Here is a 17,808-nt window from a genome sequence, read left to right as displayed (position 1 = left end):
ACCTCACAGGCCAAATTACTAGTATTTAGATTTGGCAAATTTTCATTTAAACATATATTATCCTTTTTTCAAATGAAAGTGGCACCCATACTGTTATATGGGGTGGAGGGAGGATGTCCAAGAAATCAAGAACACTGGGATAAAGTGGAGTCCAAATTTTGGAAACAGGTCCTGCAACTACCCAACTGCACCCCATTGGCAATGATACGTTTTGAGCTAGGCTCATTGTCTCTACACTCGCCAGCACTGTGGAAAATGTGTGCTCTGCTGCATAAGTGTTTATTAGGCTTAAATGCACCGGATGTAATGAGTATAGTAGCGCAGCATCTTCTGTCAACTACAAGTGGTTTTTCCAATAACTGGTGTAAACTCTTGATCAGTGCCTTGGCTGATGCTTCTATAAGTATTGAGTTGTTGGTCTCCAATCCTGAGCGAGCGAAAAAAAAAGATCTTTGAATACGATTGGATAACTAACCTAGCAGCTTGTGAAACCTATCAAGACTTTGACCTTTCAATCTTTGGGACTAAAAGATAGAGAGTCATGGCAGAATACTTAACTAAATGCCCCTCGCCTCACATTCGAAGGCAATATATGCGATTCAGGTTAAATCTATGGCACACACGAGAGGTGCTACATAGGAGAAAACAAATTCTCCCAAGTCAAAATTGTTGTCGCTACTGCCTAAATGAACAACAAAGAGAGTCCTTGCAACATTTGATAGTTTCATGTCCTGGTCTGAGCTTGCACCGTAAGAGGTTTTTTCAACACGTTTTCACATTGCATAGTAATTTAGATGAGATGGTAATTTGGAAGTTAATTTTCACAAGCCCAAGACTGGCTGTAAAAGTTGCCATAGTACACTTTCTCGAAGCAATAGTGCCTGACTTTGAATCTGGAAAAGGCAAGTCCTAACAATGCGGCAGGAAATGAAAACATGACTGTAAATGCTTATATGTGGCAACATATGATCCATGAGTGGAAAGGAGTTATGTGTACCTATATGGAACTGTGTTTCTTCGGGAATGAAGAGGACTAGTTACCTCAAATGGTGCATATCAATGATTCTATTTTACTTCATGTATCATAATGTCATTTCGTTTCTAATTTTTACACATTGTGATGAATGTATTTTATTGGTGTTCTTTTTGTTTTTTTCTATCTAAAATGAGAATGTAAAAGATTTGAAAATTTGATTTGATCAACTAGCCAAATTAAATTGAAAAAAAAAAGTGGGCAAGAATGACATTGCTCTTGGCTGAATAGCTTTACCAATTAGCAGGAAAACACAGGTGAGCTTTGTGAAGAAATAGTCTGGATTTGCCACATACCTCTGGAGGCTTGGAACTGGTTAGAGTTGGGATAGAAGCTGTTACACTGGGTGCAACTACCACAATGAGGGTGGGCCCCAGAAAGGAGGACACAGAGGCAGGTCTATTCATATTGCTCTTTATTCTTTAACTGCCTCCTTCCTCCTCAATTCCTCCTCTTCCTCTTAGAACCAGGTGGTCTCTTAAAGAGACCAGAGCTTACAAGCTATCCGACATAACACCTCCCCATCACATATCTTCTTACGTCCATCTCACATGTCTACAAAGAGTGTAATCGGCCTCTTTACATTCCTTGATGGTCTTCTGCTGTTCCTCTGTTCTCTCTGTAATGGTGTATGGTCCTCTGGTCTATCTATTCTCTCTCTCTACTCGGTGACCACTCCCCTGGACTGCTCCTTACTGCCTTCTCCCCTTTTGTCATCCTCAGTATCTTTGAAAGGGTGTTTAAAAAAGGAGTCATTCCTTGTTACATCTTTTCCCCCATTCTGGTCCGTTATCATTGTCCCTTTGATCTCAGTCTCTCGTGATGGTGTTTCTTCATACTGAAAATCAGTCTTTCCTTTGTACTCTCTGTTTCACCAGCACTTCATTCCCTTCATTGAACACCTTCAGTCTTGCTCCTCGTTTCCAATCAGTCCACACCTTAGCTCGTTCCTTGGCTCTGGCGCAATGTTCTCTCAAATCAAGTTCACCTGGGTCCTGGTCTTCTCCCCCTTTTTCAAGTGCTGCTCTGGGTAGCATCGCCTTGGACTTGATATGCCAACATGAGGTCCCCTGGAGTTCTTCCTGTCACACTGTGTGGCGTCTTCCTACAGCGCTGCAACAAACCACACAATGCCTGCTTCATGGGCCTCCTCTCCACCATGGCTTTTTGAATCATTCAGTTAATCGCACCATGAACCGCTCATCCATGTCATTGGCCTGCGGCCATAAGGGGGTGACCTTTTGGTGGATGAATTCCAAATGGTTTGCAGATAACTCCTGCCACCCACGCAAAAGCTGTGGTGTTAGTTTTCTTAACCCGTAGCAATGCAAAACCAGCCTTGATATCAGAAATCTCGAGAAGTCATCTGTCATCACCAGCAGGTAGCCCGCTGTCTCCATTGGCCCATAGAAATCCATGTCGACTCTGTGCCACACTTTCTTGGAGATCGGCGTCTAATGTAGTGGTAGGACGGGGTCTTGCCTCGCAGTGCATTGACATGAAAAACATCTTCTCACTGCCTCTTCCACCATCACGTCCATGATTAGGAACGACACACCCTGTCCTAATAATTTATTTATGGTATCCACCCCTCTATGTCCTTCATATGCCGTTTGTATCACATCTCTGCTGAGTACCACCGGGATCACTAATTGCGACCCTCGCAGTAGTATCTGCTGGTCAGACACTTCTAGCTCCACATTAATTTTGGCTAGCCTGTCCATTTCTCTCCTTTTAACATGACGCTGCAGTTTTCACTTCTAGACCTTCTATCTGTTGGTGGCTTTTTGGATGAAGCAAGGATTCTGTGGCGACTGTCGGAAGCGGCTGACTTGGCGTTTGGTGTTTGTTCAGCACAGCTTGAAGGTCTATCGGTCTGACGTGCGCGCAGTGCTGCATGCAAGACGTGCAAGACGCAAGGTTCTTTCCTTCGATCCCAGCTGACTATTCGAGCAGAGCGCAGCAGAGTGGAAAGCGGAAAGTAAGAGCCGAGCTGCAGACACGGCAGTGGAGGTTTGGCGCTGTCTATACGCTCCAATCATCCATGGGCTGGCTCCCTGACTCCCCGACTCCTTGTTCCCTGCCCCTTGTCTCGGACGGAAATAAGTCAGTCAGAGTAGTCAGGGCGGGAACGGGTAAGTGTACAGGGTGGGGGAGAGGTCCATTGGACACCGTTTGTTTTGTGCATTCTGTACTTCAGGCAGAGTTGCAAAAGTAAAAATACAAGAACGAAGGTGGTGTTTTGTGGCCAATTTTGTGAAAAGAAGTATTTGGCATTGGAACACCAAACTTTGTCTCGCACTTGATTACACCGACATTTTTACTATTTTTGAATTCTTACTCTATGCTCGTTGCATGCCAGCACGTTGTATGCCACTACAGGTTTAGTTAACTTGAAACTAACTTTGACAAGGCTGGCAACGGGCTTTGTGGGTCTCCTTTGTTGGCCCTCCCGGGCTCCTTTTGGCAGCCCGGCTTTCTAGCTCATGTACTGGCTTTGATGCACAACTTGTTCTACCTGCTCTGGAGTGGGTCTTGGGGACTGCGGGCTTATATTGCCTTTGAACCGAGATATTGTCACGGCAAAAAGAAACTGCTAGTGCGTAAGTGCACTATCTATCTTTCGGTTAAGCAAACTGCAAGAGTTCTCTCCTTTTTCAAAAATTACCTTAATAAAAAAGGGACAAATGTATGATCTGCGCAGTGCGGCTTTAGCTTCAGAAGCCTGTGGGACAATGCAAACTGGGCCTGTGGAAGTAGCCAAAAAGCCACAGCGTAATGAAAAGGGAAGGGACAGAGCACCATTTTTTAAACCCTACAAATCAGGAGGGGGCATCTTCCTTCCTCCTCCCAACGGATAACCAGTCAGCAACAGGGTCGGGATTTATCACCAAAGACGAGGCAGATTGGGGATGAGTCAATGCATTTAAATCACCATATCCGTGCCCTCTTCCATCCCTAGGGCTGCACTTAGATGGAAAGAAGAGAGGGGCAATGGTAAGTCCTATGATCCTCAAAACTCATCGTCTGAACAAGAGAGGCCTTGTGATCGAACGTGTAATACACCCTAGGAACTTGTCCCTCAACTATAACGGCTTTAAATGTTACATTATCGTCTTTGGTCAAGGTTTTCGAAAATTTGAAAACTGAGGTCTACCAGCACACGGGCATACTAATGGAGATCACGAAAGATCTGGAGTCAAATGAAATAACCATGGTGGCTCTCAAATTAGCAATTAATGACTCAATGGGAGGGTTCCTGAGCGATCTCCATAATGAGGTCAAGGAGCAATCTCGTAAAATGGATCACTTGACTGAATTATGTTGGGACCTAAAAAAGGTGTCTGTGATCTTATTAGATAAAACTGAACGCTGTGAACTACAGACTCAGGATGGAGTGCTAGGTTCTCCTGCCCATATGTTGCCAGAGGCTACTTTGAATGACACTCCTCTCTCAGCATCTGTGATGGAGGAGTTTTTGAGATTGGCATTGATGGCGGATAATGAACTGTATCCAGAGGTTCCGGATTTGGGGCTCCCAATTAACATCTCTTCCTCAGAATCGGATCTGGCAATTCCCCGGAGAAAGAAACCTAATGGAAAGTCTAAAAGGAAAAGAATAACAAGGGCGTTAGTAGCATTTGAAATCCCCTCTGTCCCGACTAAACAGGTTAATCGGAAGAAAAAGCAAATTGCTTCAGAAACCAATCAACATCTGCGAAAGTTAAAGGATGGCCTAAAGAATTATGAAAAATCTCAAAAGGAAAAGGTCTTGAAGCTCTCAAATCCTAAAAAGGGGAAGAAAATCCCAATATTGATAGCCGAAAAAGACCAGGTAATGGTTGAAATTGAATTGCTGGGAGGTACATTAACTGTGGGAAGTCAAACTGATCCTATTGAGCAACCAAAGAAACGTGCACCTATCTTTTTACTGGCAAAACAGAAAAAGATACCGCCTAATCCTCTGGTAAAAATCGCACCCATTTTTTTGAAAAAATCAGAGAGGGCGGTATTAGTACCTTTGTGTAAGGGTGAGAGTTCTAGTATTGAAACTCCCCAAGTTAATACCGCTATATCAAGCAACTGCCCAACTGAAAGATCTGCTCGTTATAGGTCTGAGGGCCTTGTAGAAGAGCAACAGAAAGGATTGCCTCCAGTTATTGGAACTTGGCCTTTAATGGTATAGGGGATCCGACTGGTAAAGGAAATACCCCATTAGGATTTCAGAGGAAAGTTAATCCGCATAAGCAGAATCTAGATTTGAGAGCCTTCTTGTCAAGAAAATCTACATCTTCACATAATGACTTACGTCTAAATCGATCCTCAATTCTACTGGAAATTAAGTGAATTCCAGCCGTTAGGTACTTTTCATCAGCAGATATATAGACAGTGAGCTTCCCACTTGGTCTCGACACGAATACGGCGGAAATATTACTGAAGTCAAGACTTGGTCTGGATTTAATTATGGGAGAGGTTGCAGCATGGGACCAGAGGGGTTTGGAGATTTCTCTGACTTGTCCACTACCAGTCTCTGTCTACTCTCGGCAGTTAGTGAATCAAGATCATTCTTGGGGAGGAACAAATAAGGATGCACCCGTAGCAAGCCAACCGAATGTGTGGGATATGCTCCCCGAAGTAATCTCACAAGTCTTTCTTAAGATTCGTATGACCCAACCGAAGCTCTAGGGTACAAACAGGTTAATGTAATATCGTGGAATACCAGAGGTTATTCCTCTTTCTCTGAGGAACCCAGAAGATCGGAAATGTTTAAAACATTTGATTTAATTATTTTCCAAGAAACTTGGTTAACCTGTGTAGTGGGTATGAATGGGTTTTCGATTTCTCAACAGTTGGCTTTGGGTTTAGAGGTGGGCAGACCAATGGGGGGCCTTTTGGTGGCTTCTACCAATGAAGTGTTTGATACCTCCTCTATTATTTAAAGCAGAAGTCAGGGCATCCTTATGGTGAGACTGTCAAGAAGAGAGTGCTCGAATTGGATAGTAGTAAATTTGTACTGGAATCCAGGTGCCATTTCATTATGTGATTTCTTGCATGCCCTCTTAGATGGTCTAGTTGAATGTTGCTTGTGATTTCCGGCAGATGATATTCTTATTGCCGGGGATCTCAACTCTTAATGTATTTCTACGCTGGACCCAAGTTCGGGAAACTTCAAACAGAAGTCCAGCAATGGCAACATGTGGGTAGATTTCATGAGGGAATAAAATCTCCTTATGCTGAATGGGAACATCCAGGGGGATGTCCCGGGTGCCCCCTCTTGGCACAGAGGTACCTCTTTCTCAACAATTGACTACCTCTTTGCCTCAAGAAATATCTTTGAGAATTGCTGCAGTTTGGTTGTGGAGGATGGAAATAATGATGACCGCTTGTGGGATGTATTTACCCATGCATCCTAGCCCTACCTCAAAACTGTGCAGTACTGACATGAAAACATCATGATGACCAGAGCTTCCCAGAAAATGCACCGGGAAATGCAGGAAGAATAGGCTGCCACCCATTTTTGCCGATGTTATGGGCACAGAAGGACGCTGCCTAAAACCACCATTGGACTACCCGCACAGTAGTCTGAAACCATTGTTTTGACCCATGTGGAATCATTAGACGGGGTAAATATGGGGATTAAGCTGTCGCTGCCCATCATTTTGCCCCAGAACAAAAATAAATAATTGGAGTGGGTAAAGATGGGGATGCGCTGTCGCCGCCCATCATTTCATCCCAGAATCCAGGACAGCTGCGCAGTTGTGCGCACACCAAAATGGTTACCTAACTTGCCACCCACCAGTGTAAAGAAAGGTCTTTGTTGACAAAATCCACTTTTACTGATGTCAAAAAGTTGCTGAAATCGTGACTTATTGGACGACTAAAGATTCAACCCTTTTTGTGGGGTTCCACATAACCATCTTACTGTAAGGAGCCCCATCAAAACAATGTTAAGCAAGGATTTACTACCATGTAAGAACCATTCCTGTTTAGAATGCATTAATCCAAGAAAATCCCAAAGTTGCATGCAGTGCCAACAAAATCCTCTAGGCGGCACTAGCGGTCTAAACTCTGACTGGAGAACTGAGTGCAGTTGCTGTACAAAGGGATTTGACTTAGCTGACTTCAAAGGCTGCATTTTAATTAAAAATTAGCCACATGCTGTTCCCAGAGGCCTGAAGCCTGGGAAACCCTATCACCTCAAGAGCTTCACACCAGGAGTTAGAATCTCACATGACCTCTTGATTGATAGAAGGCAGACTGGCTGGGAGCTTCCCAGAGACCACACAAAGGACCCTTTCCTCTGAAAGGAAGATGTTAATTTTGTCTGTTTAATGTCAACAAAGCCCTGCCTGCCCAGAGGACTGACCCACCCAAGTCTTGGAGGCGGACCTCAACACTCTGAGGATTGAATTGGAAGTAAAATATATATTTTACAAAAACACTGATAACTCTTTGTAATCAAATGACAGAAATGTATAAATTTGAGAGCTTTAATTTAAAAAATGTACCTTTAATTCAAGACTAAATTCGAATTTGTGTGATGTTCTGGGGCAAAACCCCATTGTTTATTAATATTACAAACTCCCTGTTTCAGCTAGACAAACGAAAATGCATTGGTATGTGGGTAGATATGTGAGGAACAGTTGTATAAAATTTAATGAAGATCCAATGTTGTTTAGCACATTAAAAAGTGCTAGAAGTGGCCGTTTTTGAATGCAAGCTCCTAGGAAAAGCACATTTGGACAGAGACATGGCTAAATTCAGCCACACCATGTATATGTAATTTTAAACAAATGTGTACCTGTGCAAATATGTTTTTAGGTCAGATATAGATTGTGTGTAAAGTTGACAGGGGTGGGTTCTCTGTATCATAAACAGACCTCATCATGATGACACTTCATTTCATTCCCCCAATCAAGTAAGAAATGGAAGTTTGACCAATTAGAAGCTGAGAGAGAGGTAGGGTCAGTGATGCTAGAACACACCCACATTCTAAACACATAAAAGCAGACAGTCAGGACACATAGAGGTCTTCAAAATCCATCTGCCGCTGGAAGCCCTGCCGGAAAAATCCATACTTACCTCCATCAACCTCCAGAGAGCCAAACTAGAGACTTCAATCTATCCAGAACTAAGAGACCAGACCAGAGAGACCCAGACCAGCAGAGAGAGTGACCCAGATCACTGTGAAGTGCAGAGGCCAGACCAGACCAGACCAGAGCCCAGTCCAAAACCCTGACCAGATCCATGGCGAGGCCCATTTCACTCAAGAATATAGTGTGAGTACATAGCAAACTGTGTAGAACCAAGCTTTTAGTTTAAATTCATCTAATTCAATCTATTTAACCTAAGTAGAACTGCCTCCTAGCTGTCACCTGTCATTTCTAGTAAAATTTGTCATTTTGAAAAAGTGTGCGTTTAAAATTTACAAAACCAAAAACGACCTTTACTAAATTGCTCATATCTCCGCAACCGTTTGGGCTAGAGACTTGCAATAACTTTTATTTGAAAGCTTAGAATCTTAGCTTGGAATCGCACCTAGAACCGCATTCCTACCCCTTATAGTTTTACCGCAATCGCGGAACACGCATCCGCGAATTTTACCGCGATTTGCAATTTCTTCACATGTACAAACTGCTGCTGATTTCCATTTGCCAGAAATTCGTTTAACCTGCTAATCATTCCTGCATCATTGCCAGTGTGAGCCTGGACTAATATTAACTAGATACCACTCACCCTGAACCTCTGAAAGGGAATTAAAAGCGTTTCCAGCATATTTTTTAATTCATTGCCAGCACATATCAAAGCAATTTGGGCCTGTGTTTTCAAACTTCTGTAGTCTAAGCTTGCTGGGGTGAACTTAATCACGTTTGATTGCATTTCTGAGAACTGTGTGTTTTCCTTCCATTTCCTTGCCTTGCATCAAGGGGGGGAGGAGATTGCCAGAGAAAAGTGATTACATTGTTTGGTTGAAATCATATTGAGTATTTTCTGTACTGCATTCATTGAATATTGCATCCACCTGAGCTTACATAAAGCATCCTCTACCACATTATACTTTTGTTCCTATTTACCAGTGTGCTACCTTATCCATTCATGTCAACTCATTAGTGATTATAAGAAGTGTGCTAGTGCCAGATTCTCCGTTGTTGATCTTTATCATATCAGATTAAGTGTGCTATTCAATTATTAATTTATTATAAAGTGGGATATATATACCTATTGTTTAAATTATCAAATAAACCTTTTAACTTGCAAAACAGAACTACTTCTTGGCTCAGTGGGGTCAGGGGGATTCCAAGAGAGGGGTGTTATATAAGGGTAGTCATCCAGAACGCATGAACTGGACCTAAAGATATATCAATAAGGGTTTTCATTCAGTATTCTAGACTAGGCGTTAACTTAGCTGTAGTGTTGAATTGAATCCTCTTACAAGTGGGGGCTCGAGCCGAGACGTTGGGTTAGATTTACCACTTGTGCAGCTTAATACAGTGTGCTAACTGACGGGATACATACATCCAGTCGGATCACCACGCTGCATTACGCTGTGAAGCATTCCTCAAAAGGGACACTCCAAGAAAAGTTCTGTTCCGCAAAACTAAAATACTAACTTCTGTAAGTCAGGACAGAGACCAATCTCTAGAATGACGACCTTGGTAGATATGAAAATAGCAAGAGAGCACTTCTTACACAAACTATTTGTGAGAGGTGAATGGACTCACCAGGACCAAACGGTCTGGTTGCAGGCCATCACGCAACAGGTCACTGAAACAGGGTCAGATATATATAGAGATCAGGGTCCATTACACGTGGCCCTGAGTGAACTATATATGGCTCCTAAGGCCAAAGATGAGCACGACAAGATTGTTAGGATAGCGGCATATTTATATTTATACATGGGAGCCATACAGAATAAATGTGCTGAAGGCCATGATCTGGCAAAAAGGCAACAGATGGTGTTAGAGAAGGTCCAATCTGACCTGGCCTCTTCTGAGCAGATGCTGCAGAGGAGCCAGGAGTCAGAAAATGACAGCAGACTGTACATCACTAAAATAAAGGAGGATATGGATGTGCTGCAAAAGGAAAAGTCAGAACAGGATACCAGATTTCTGGCCTTGCAGAAGGAACACCAAGAAGGTTTGGACTCCCTACTGCAAAGCCAGAAAAAGCTGGAGCAACAACTGGACTTCAACAGGGTATGTGCTGAGCAGGTAGTCACCCTGCAAGGCCACCTAGATAGAGTGAAGGCAGAGAGCAACAAACTAATTCTGAAAGACCTGGATACCCAGGCGGAGTTTGATCAGGAGCGCCAGAATGCTGGTGCCTTCCAAAGGCAAAGGGACGACCTGGCGGCACAAATGCAGGCTCTTAGTCAGGAAAGAGACGCCTTAGGCCAGGAAGTCTGCCATTTAAAAAGAAAAATGGAAGAAAATCACCTGGCCCACCAGGGACTGGGTGACCTCCAAAAAGAAAACCAGAACTTGGTAGAGCACACCAGAAGGGTGGAGGATGCTCTAGCAAGAAAGGAGCAGGCCAATAGGGACATTGCCCAGGAGGTAACCCTCCTGCAGCAAAGACTGGCCCAGTTCTCCAGGACCAACCAGGAAGCACAGAGGCAAAATGAGGCCCTCTGCCAGCACAATGATAGGCTCCAACAGCAGGTAGCGATGCAGGAGAAACTGATAGAGTCGAGTAAGGCCTTAACAGAGGAACTGAAAGCACAAATGCAGGCTCTTGCATTGCAACAGGGAGCAGGGGCGGATAGAGATGAGGTTCGCTGGGAAATGGAAACTCCGGAGCATAACCTCAGGAGCCCTAGTACCAGAGGCCCTCATACCTCTCAGTCCCTGGACTCTGCCACCCCCATGCCCCCTGGCGCACATGAGCACAGGGCCACAGGGGTGGCAGATTACTATCCAGCTAAGAGTATGGGGCTCATAGGCCAGTACCACTCAGGAATGGAGGGGTGGGCATCCGGGCATGGGCACCCAAGTACAGTACAGTTCAATGGGGAACCCCAGGAGAGTAGGCCCATTAAGGGCATCCTGAAAACCTCTGCCCAGTTAGGTCAGTGGAGGGGGTACCCATCAAATCCTGGCAGCAAGGAGGAATCTGAAGACTCCTCTGAACTGCGCAGGACACAGGAGACCAGGTCCCCACATTCTGCCAGCCATTCCCAGGCTCGCAGAATCCGGGAAAACCTGGAAGAACAGACGGGAACCTCTGGGAGCAGTGCCTCTGAGTCCGACGAAGAATGGACAAGGGTTACCCGAACCAAAAAGGCCAATAAGGCAAAAAGGGCCTTGCGTAAGGACCCCTTAAAGCAGATTAAGGCGATCAGGAGCGTCATCACGCCTTACCATAAGAACGCTAAGTATTCTGTTTGGGAGCACTTAGAGTTGTTTGAACAAATGATGGAGACTTTCCATTTGAAGGACAGCCAAAGCTGCATTCAATATGTAAAATGGACATTCTCCCCAGAATACTCCGGTTTCTTTGCGGGGCTGGAGGACCAGAATCATTTAAGATGGTCCACCTATAAGGCGGCCATCCTGAAACATTTTTCTGTTCACAGAAATCCTCAAGAGGCTCGCAAGGCAGCCTACAATTTGCAATGTGGGGAGGATCAGGCCCCACAAGAATTTGTGCAGGAGTTAAAGCGGGCTTTTGCACAGACCACAAGAAGGGTGCGCACGGATAGCCGTGAATTCATCAACACGTTTTTCCATGCCTTGCCCAAATATATCATGACCCAGCTCGTGAGGGATTTTCACGAGAAAAGATCTTTAGACTGGGTCATTGAACAGGCTACCCGCATCTATGAGGTGCAGAAGCCCATAGAAAATAAAAGCAACGCCCAGAAAAACCCCAAAGCCAACAGCACCCCTGCTGCTGCCAAGGTGGCAGAGGTAAAGGTCACCCCCGTTTTGGATTTGGAGATGGGGGGGCCTAAAAACCTACCTGCACCTAATAATGCTAGGCCCAGAAGGTCCTCGGGCCAGTCACAGACAGGGAGCCAGGGAGGCAGCCCCACAAATGGGGTCCCTCGCTCTCCTGACTATGTGAGTCCTCGCTACAAAGGTAACAGACCCATCCTGGGTTATGTGTGGACTCCTCCAGCCCAAGGGGGGGGATCCAGCCAAGCACCTAACCCAGGGAACTTCCCTCCAAACTTCCCACCGGAGGGCAGAAATTTACCAAACCCTGGGCAGAACTTTTTCCCCAGATATCCTCCCGACTTTCAGCCCCAAAACCATCCATCCTTCTTTCCTCAATTCCCTGAGCCCAGACCACTGAATCCGGGAGAGGGGAGGCCAAGGGTGGAGGGGTACCCAAATCTTCCCAACCCGGGGTACTACCAGAGGAGGGACAGCTACCCCACCCGGGATCAGCCCAGGGGAGAAAACAGGGCCCCGTATCAGCCTGAGCGGGTTTCCCAGTTAGAGCGCCAGGTTCAAAACATGGCGCGGGATCTGGGTCACATACTGAGGGCTCAGCAGAACCCTCAGATCAGCATGCCGGCGCAGAACGCACCCAACTCTGGACCTAGCGCTCCAGAACAATGACGGGGGCAGCACCCCGATAACTCACCGGTTCCCAGGGAGGAGGCACAAGTGGAAGGGGGGTGTAGAGCCTTGGAGGAAGCTTCCTTCCTCACTTGTAAACAGCCCCTAGAAACCCAGGAACCGGAAACAAAATCTCTTGCCCCTGAGAGTCTGCCTCCTAAGGAGCAGAGGGGGGGTAGGAGAAACAAAAGACCCAAACAGACTCAGTTTGGGGAGGAGGTACAGATCTTCCAATTTGAGGGAGAGGGATCCACAGAGGATCCTGGGAAAAGGATCTTCTCCTTCGGAGAGGGGGGAACTCCTCCCAAAGAAAAATGGGTCCCTAGGGATGCAAATCCAGACTGGGGAGATGTGGAGACTGAGCTACCGCCGCCCACCATCTCATCCCAGAACCAACAGCAAGAAAATCCCCTGGTTCAAACCCATCCTGGGGACTGCCTCCAAAAAGGGGGGGGCGGCCCAGAACCGGAACCAGGGGAACCCACAATGGCTCTGATCTCCAGTTGCCAACTTTTTCTTTCAGATTCCCAAGGCTCTCCACAGAATTCTGCCCAAAATTCTTTTCTCGCGATGTCTAAAACCAGAAAATTAGCCCACCAGTTGTCCAAAAATGTACATTATCTGTGCCCCCTTGAGGAGAAGGAGGGAAGATATTATGCACCGGTACAAGTACAGGGGCAGGGTACAATCTCGGCACTGGTGGACACTGGATCTCAAGCTACCCTTCTGTCCAGAAGGGCCTTTGACGAACTGAATGCAGGAAGGGGAGAGAATTACCAAATTCCTCTCACCTCTCTTCCTGGACAACTACAGAACTTTGACGGGAAGGAAATTCCCGTTGAGGGGACTGCAGACTTGGACATTAAAATTGGGCGACATAAGTTGAAACACCCGGTCATAGTGGTGACCCCAGAGGGCACCCCTTGTTTACTAGGGAATGACCTCCTGAGAAGGTTGTCACCCCTAATAGACTGCGTAAACAAGGTCCTCTGGACTCAGACTAGCCGACCCATAAAATTAAAACAGAGTGTCAACCATGTTAGTTTAAACGGCACATGCCACATGGTTGAACAAAAATCTGACCAAGTAGAATTTCACTTCCAGAACAACCAAATTCCAGACGTGACAGTAATAGCAGTAGGACAACAGACTGGTGATGGGGGGTCCTCTCTATTTCTGAAAATCAACCTTCCTTCCAGTCTAAAGTGGTATTCCACGCTGGAAGGAAACACTCTGAAATTCTATACCAATCCACAATCTGAAGCTCCCACTCCTATAGTCCAGAAAGATGTGAAATCAGCTCAAAGCCTGGCTGATATTCAGCAAATTGGAGAGCAGTTGTTCATCCCTGTTCAGTTAAATGATGGGAAGGACTCTGTTCTCGCTCGAGTGTGTGTGAACAACGGTAAGAGCTTCATCGGCGAAGCCATGTTCCGCCAACTCCCAAAAGATCCAGCCATTCCCACCTTCAAACTGATAGACAAGTGGGAAATGGACATGGAAGCACCTGACTCCAAACATCTCCTGCCAAGCAGGTGTATGCTCAAAATCTCCATTGGCAACAAGAGCATAGTCCACAATTGTTGGGTCGTGCGAGACGTCCCTGCCGCCTTTTACTTAGGCAGTGACATTCTCAATCGCTTTGCCATTAGTTTGGACCTAATAAACTTCAAAGCTTGGTCCCGATTAGCGGATAATCCCATGGGCTTTGATGATCCAGAGAAAGCATTTAGGTCAGCTCAATTGCTACCTTATGCAGTTGAAATTCAGACTAAAGAGGAAGTCACCATCCCAGAAAGGACCCGACAATTCTCCCTGGAACTGAAAGTTAAAAGAGGACAAGAGTTGAAAAACCCTGATGCTTACATACATCTAAATGCTTCTTTCCAACAGCAAGGGTTGGGGGTAAACCCAACTCCATTAGTCAACATAGAACATGACACCATTCTAATAGAGGTGGATAACAGCGACTTAAAGAGTATTACTCTAGCCGCAGGCACCATTATTGGAATGGCGGTTGATGACCGACATTTCTCCATTGATCTTGTAAATGAACTGTTAGGACCAATCCCCAAGGACTGTTTTGACAGTGACAGTGAGGACAATACAACACCAGACAGGATTTTTACCCGGCATGGGGGGAACTTCCTGGTGTACACTTCTTGCCCTTATGGTAAGGAAGATGTGACGTGTGACTTCAGGAGGGAGGAGGTGATTTTCCAGGTTCATGAAGGCTGCCTTGCCCACCTGAAGCCTCCGGTCCAAATCAGCACTCTGACCAGGGACTTCTCCACCCAGCTGGAGGAGGCCGCGGAGATAGCCAAACCAGAAGTCTTTCCAGGCTTCAGGCAGATGGTGGAAGAGAGAGTCAACCTAGCTGATGCCTGTGTGACTCTGGAACAAAAGCAAAAGTTGAAACAAGTTTTCTTGGATTTCCAAGATCTCTTTGCGGTAGACTCATATGACTCTGGTCGCACCGACATCCACACCACAACAATCCCCACGGACCCTGGCATGACTCCAGTGTTTGTAAAGCAATATCGCTTGCCTCTCGCATCAATGGAGTCCCTTACTGAAATAATTAAGAACCTTGAGTCCCGGGGAATAATCCGTCCAGTCCACAGCACCTTCAATAATCCGGTGCTGGGAATATTGAAGCCAAACGGCCAGTGGAGACTCTGCGCTGACCTCAGGGAGCTCAACAAACGGGTCCACACTTCCCGATGGCCTCTTCCCTACATTGACCAAGGGCTGGCCCAGATTCAGGGGTCACAGGTATTCACTGCAATAGACCTGACCAATGGATACTGGACCGTGCCTGTCAGTAGGGAGGACCAATACAAGCTGGCTTTTACCTTTGGGGGCCAGCAGTACACATGGACCCGGACTCCCTTCGGATACCTTAACTCCGGTAATGAGTTCAATATTTTCCTACATAAGGCCATGCCCGACCTGGGTACGAGGGGTAACCTGGCTTATGTAGATGATGTCCTCATCAAAAGTTCATCTGTGGAGGAACACATAGCAGAGATCCGTTATGTTCTGACACAGTTGAGGGCCGCCGGAGCAAAACTTTCCTTTCAGAAAGCACAGTGGTGTAGAACCCGTGTTAATTTCTTGGGGCATGAGATTACTCCTCAGGGTCTCTGTCCCCAGGAAAAGAAAGTGGAAGCACTTCAGAAACTGAAAGACCCCACAACTCTGCGGGAACTAAGGAGCCTCCTTGGACTGACTAATTACAGCAGAAAGTTCATTGAGGGCTACGCAGAGATCACCAGACCCCTGATTCATCTCCTGAAGGGGGGGGTCAAGTGGGAATGGGGTCCAGAACAAGCCGAGGCAGTAAAACAACTCAAAAGAAGCCTCTCACAAGCACCTTGCCTAGCTTACCCTGTCAGAAACAAGGAGTTCTTCCTGGAGACGGGGTTCTCTAATACGTGCTTGACGGCAGTATTATATCAAAAGCATGACAAGGTCAATAAAGTAATCTCCTATGCGAGCAAAACTTTATCCTCTGTGGAGGAAAAATTCAACGATTGTGAGAAGGCACTCCTGGCAACGGTGTGGGCATTGAAGAATTACCGCCCGTTTATCCAGGGGGAACACATCATAGTGGAGACTCCACACCAGCCTCTGCAATATCTCCAAAGTGACAGAATCCGGGCCGGAAATGTGAGTAATTCCCGAATTACTTCCTGGATTCTGTCAATGCAAGGCTTTCCTGTGGAGGTCAGATATGGCCAAAACAAGAAGAGTCCCCTCGCGCAAGGTCTGGCTGACTTGCATGATTGTGCCAGAGAAAACTGTCTCGAGGACGAAAGTCTAAAAATAAAGGACAACATGGAGGCATACCTTAATTCCCCCCACAAAGTCTTTGAAGAAGACAAGTGTGAGGGAATGCCCACTGTGTATGTGGATGGATGCTCTTACCATGTCGACAACAACGGGGAGAAAGAACTGGTGGCCGGCGTAGGGAATGCATGGGTGAATGAGTCCCCAGAACCCTCCGCTGGATACAAAATTGGTCCCCGAAGTAGTCAGGTGGCAGAATTGATGGCTGTGCATCAGGCCATCCTCACTGCTGTCCAGCATCAACTCCACGAACTGGTCATAATCACAGATTCGGATTATGTACGGAACGGGTTCGTGGAGCACCTGGTTAATTGGAAGACCAGAGGCATGGTATGTGCTAACAACAAACCCTTGAAACATGGGAAGTTGATCCAAAACATTGATGATCTGGTCACCTCGAATGGGATGACCATCTATTGGAAGAAGATCAAGGGTCATTCCAAAGTAGAGGGACCAGACAAAACTGGAAATGACTTAGCTGATCAGCTGGCCAAAACCGGGGCCATCCAAGGGGATCTAATTGAGATTGAGTCCCTGTTGGGGGAAATCCAGGTCACCGCTATCACTAGGTCCCAGACAAATGCTCACAACGACCTCTCAATTGCACAATGGAGTAAGGAGACCCCTGATGCTGATTTGATTACAGCTCAGAAGGGGGATCCAATTATTGGTAAATTTTACCAGCACCTTGAGGACCCTGAGAACTTTCCCCTGACGGATACCGATTACATTGGGAAAGAGGACCTAAGAGTGTTGATGAAATGTCCAAAAATGTTCCGGATCCAAGACGGTTTGTTGGTAAGGAAATCCAAAGCTGGCCACGATCAGTGGGTGGTTCCTACCTCATTCCGAAGCCTGATGTTAAGTCACGCCCATGATGCGGCCACCGCCGGTCATAGGGGGTTTCACACAACACTGGAAATCTTAAGAGAGGTTGCATACTGGCTTTGAGTTGATGACTGGGCGCAAGATGGTGCTTCCTCAGCATTTGCTCTACAGGACCCAGGAGCAGACACTGATAAATGCCTCCACTACTCATGAGTATGTAGAGAATTTAAGGAAACACCTTCAACATGCTTTTGCTTATGCTCAGCGGAATCTAGAAAGATCGGTTGATAGCATGAAGACCCACTATGACCTGAAGACTTCCAGGAAGGAATATCAGGTGGGAGACCGGGTCTATCTATACAACTTCCAAAGGAACCAGGCCAAGCAGCGCAAATTTTTGCCTACATGGAAGGGACCCTTTGAGATCGTCGATAAGATCTCCCCTGTGGCCTACAAGATCCGCATCCCCAAAGGCGGTTCGGCAGAGGGGGAAGACAAGTGGGTCCACATAAACCAGTTGAAATGTTG

The sequence above is a fragment of the Ambystoma mexicanum genome, chromosome 4p (genome assembly GCF_040938575.1).
Source record: "Ambystoma mexicanum isolate Mex_15411 chromosome 4p, UKY_AmexF1_1, whole genome shotgun sequence".
Taxonomy (NCBI): Eukaryota; Metazoa; Chordata; class Amphibia; order Caudata; family Ambystomatidae; genus Ambystoma; species Ambystoma mexicanum.
This window is presented reverse-complemented; position numbering follows the sequence as displayed.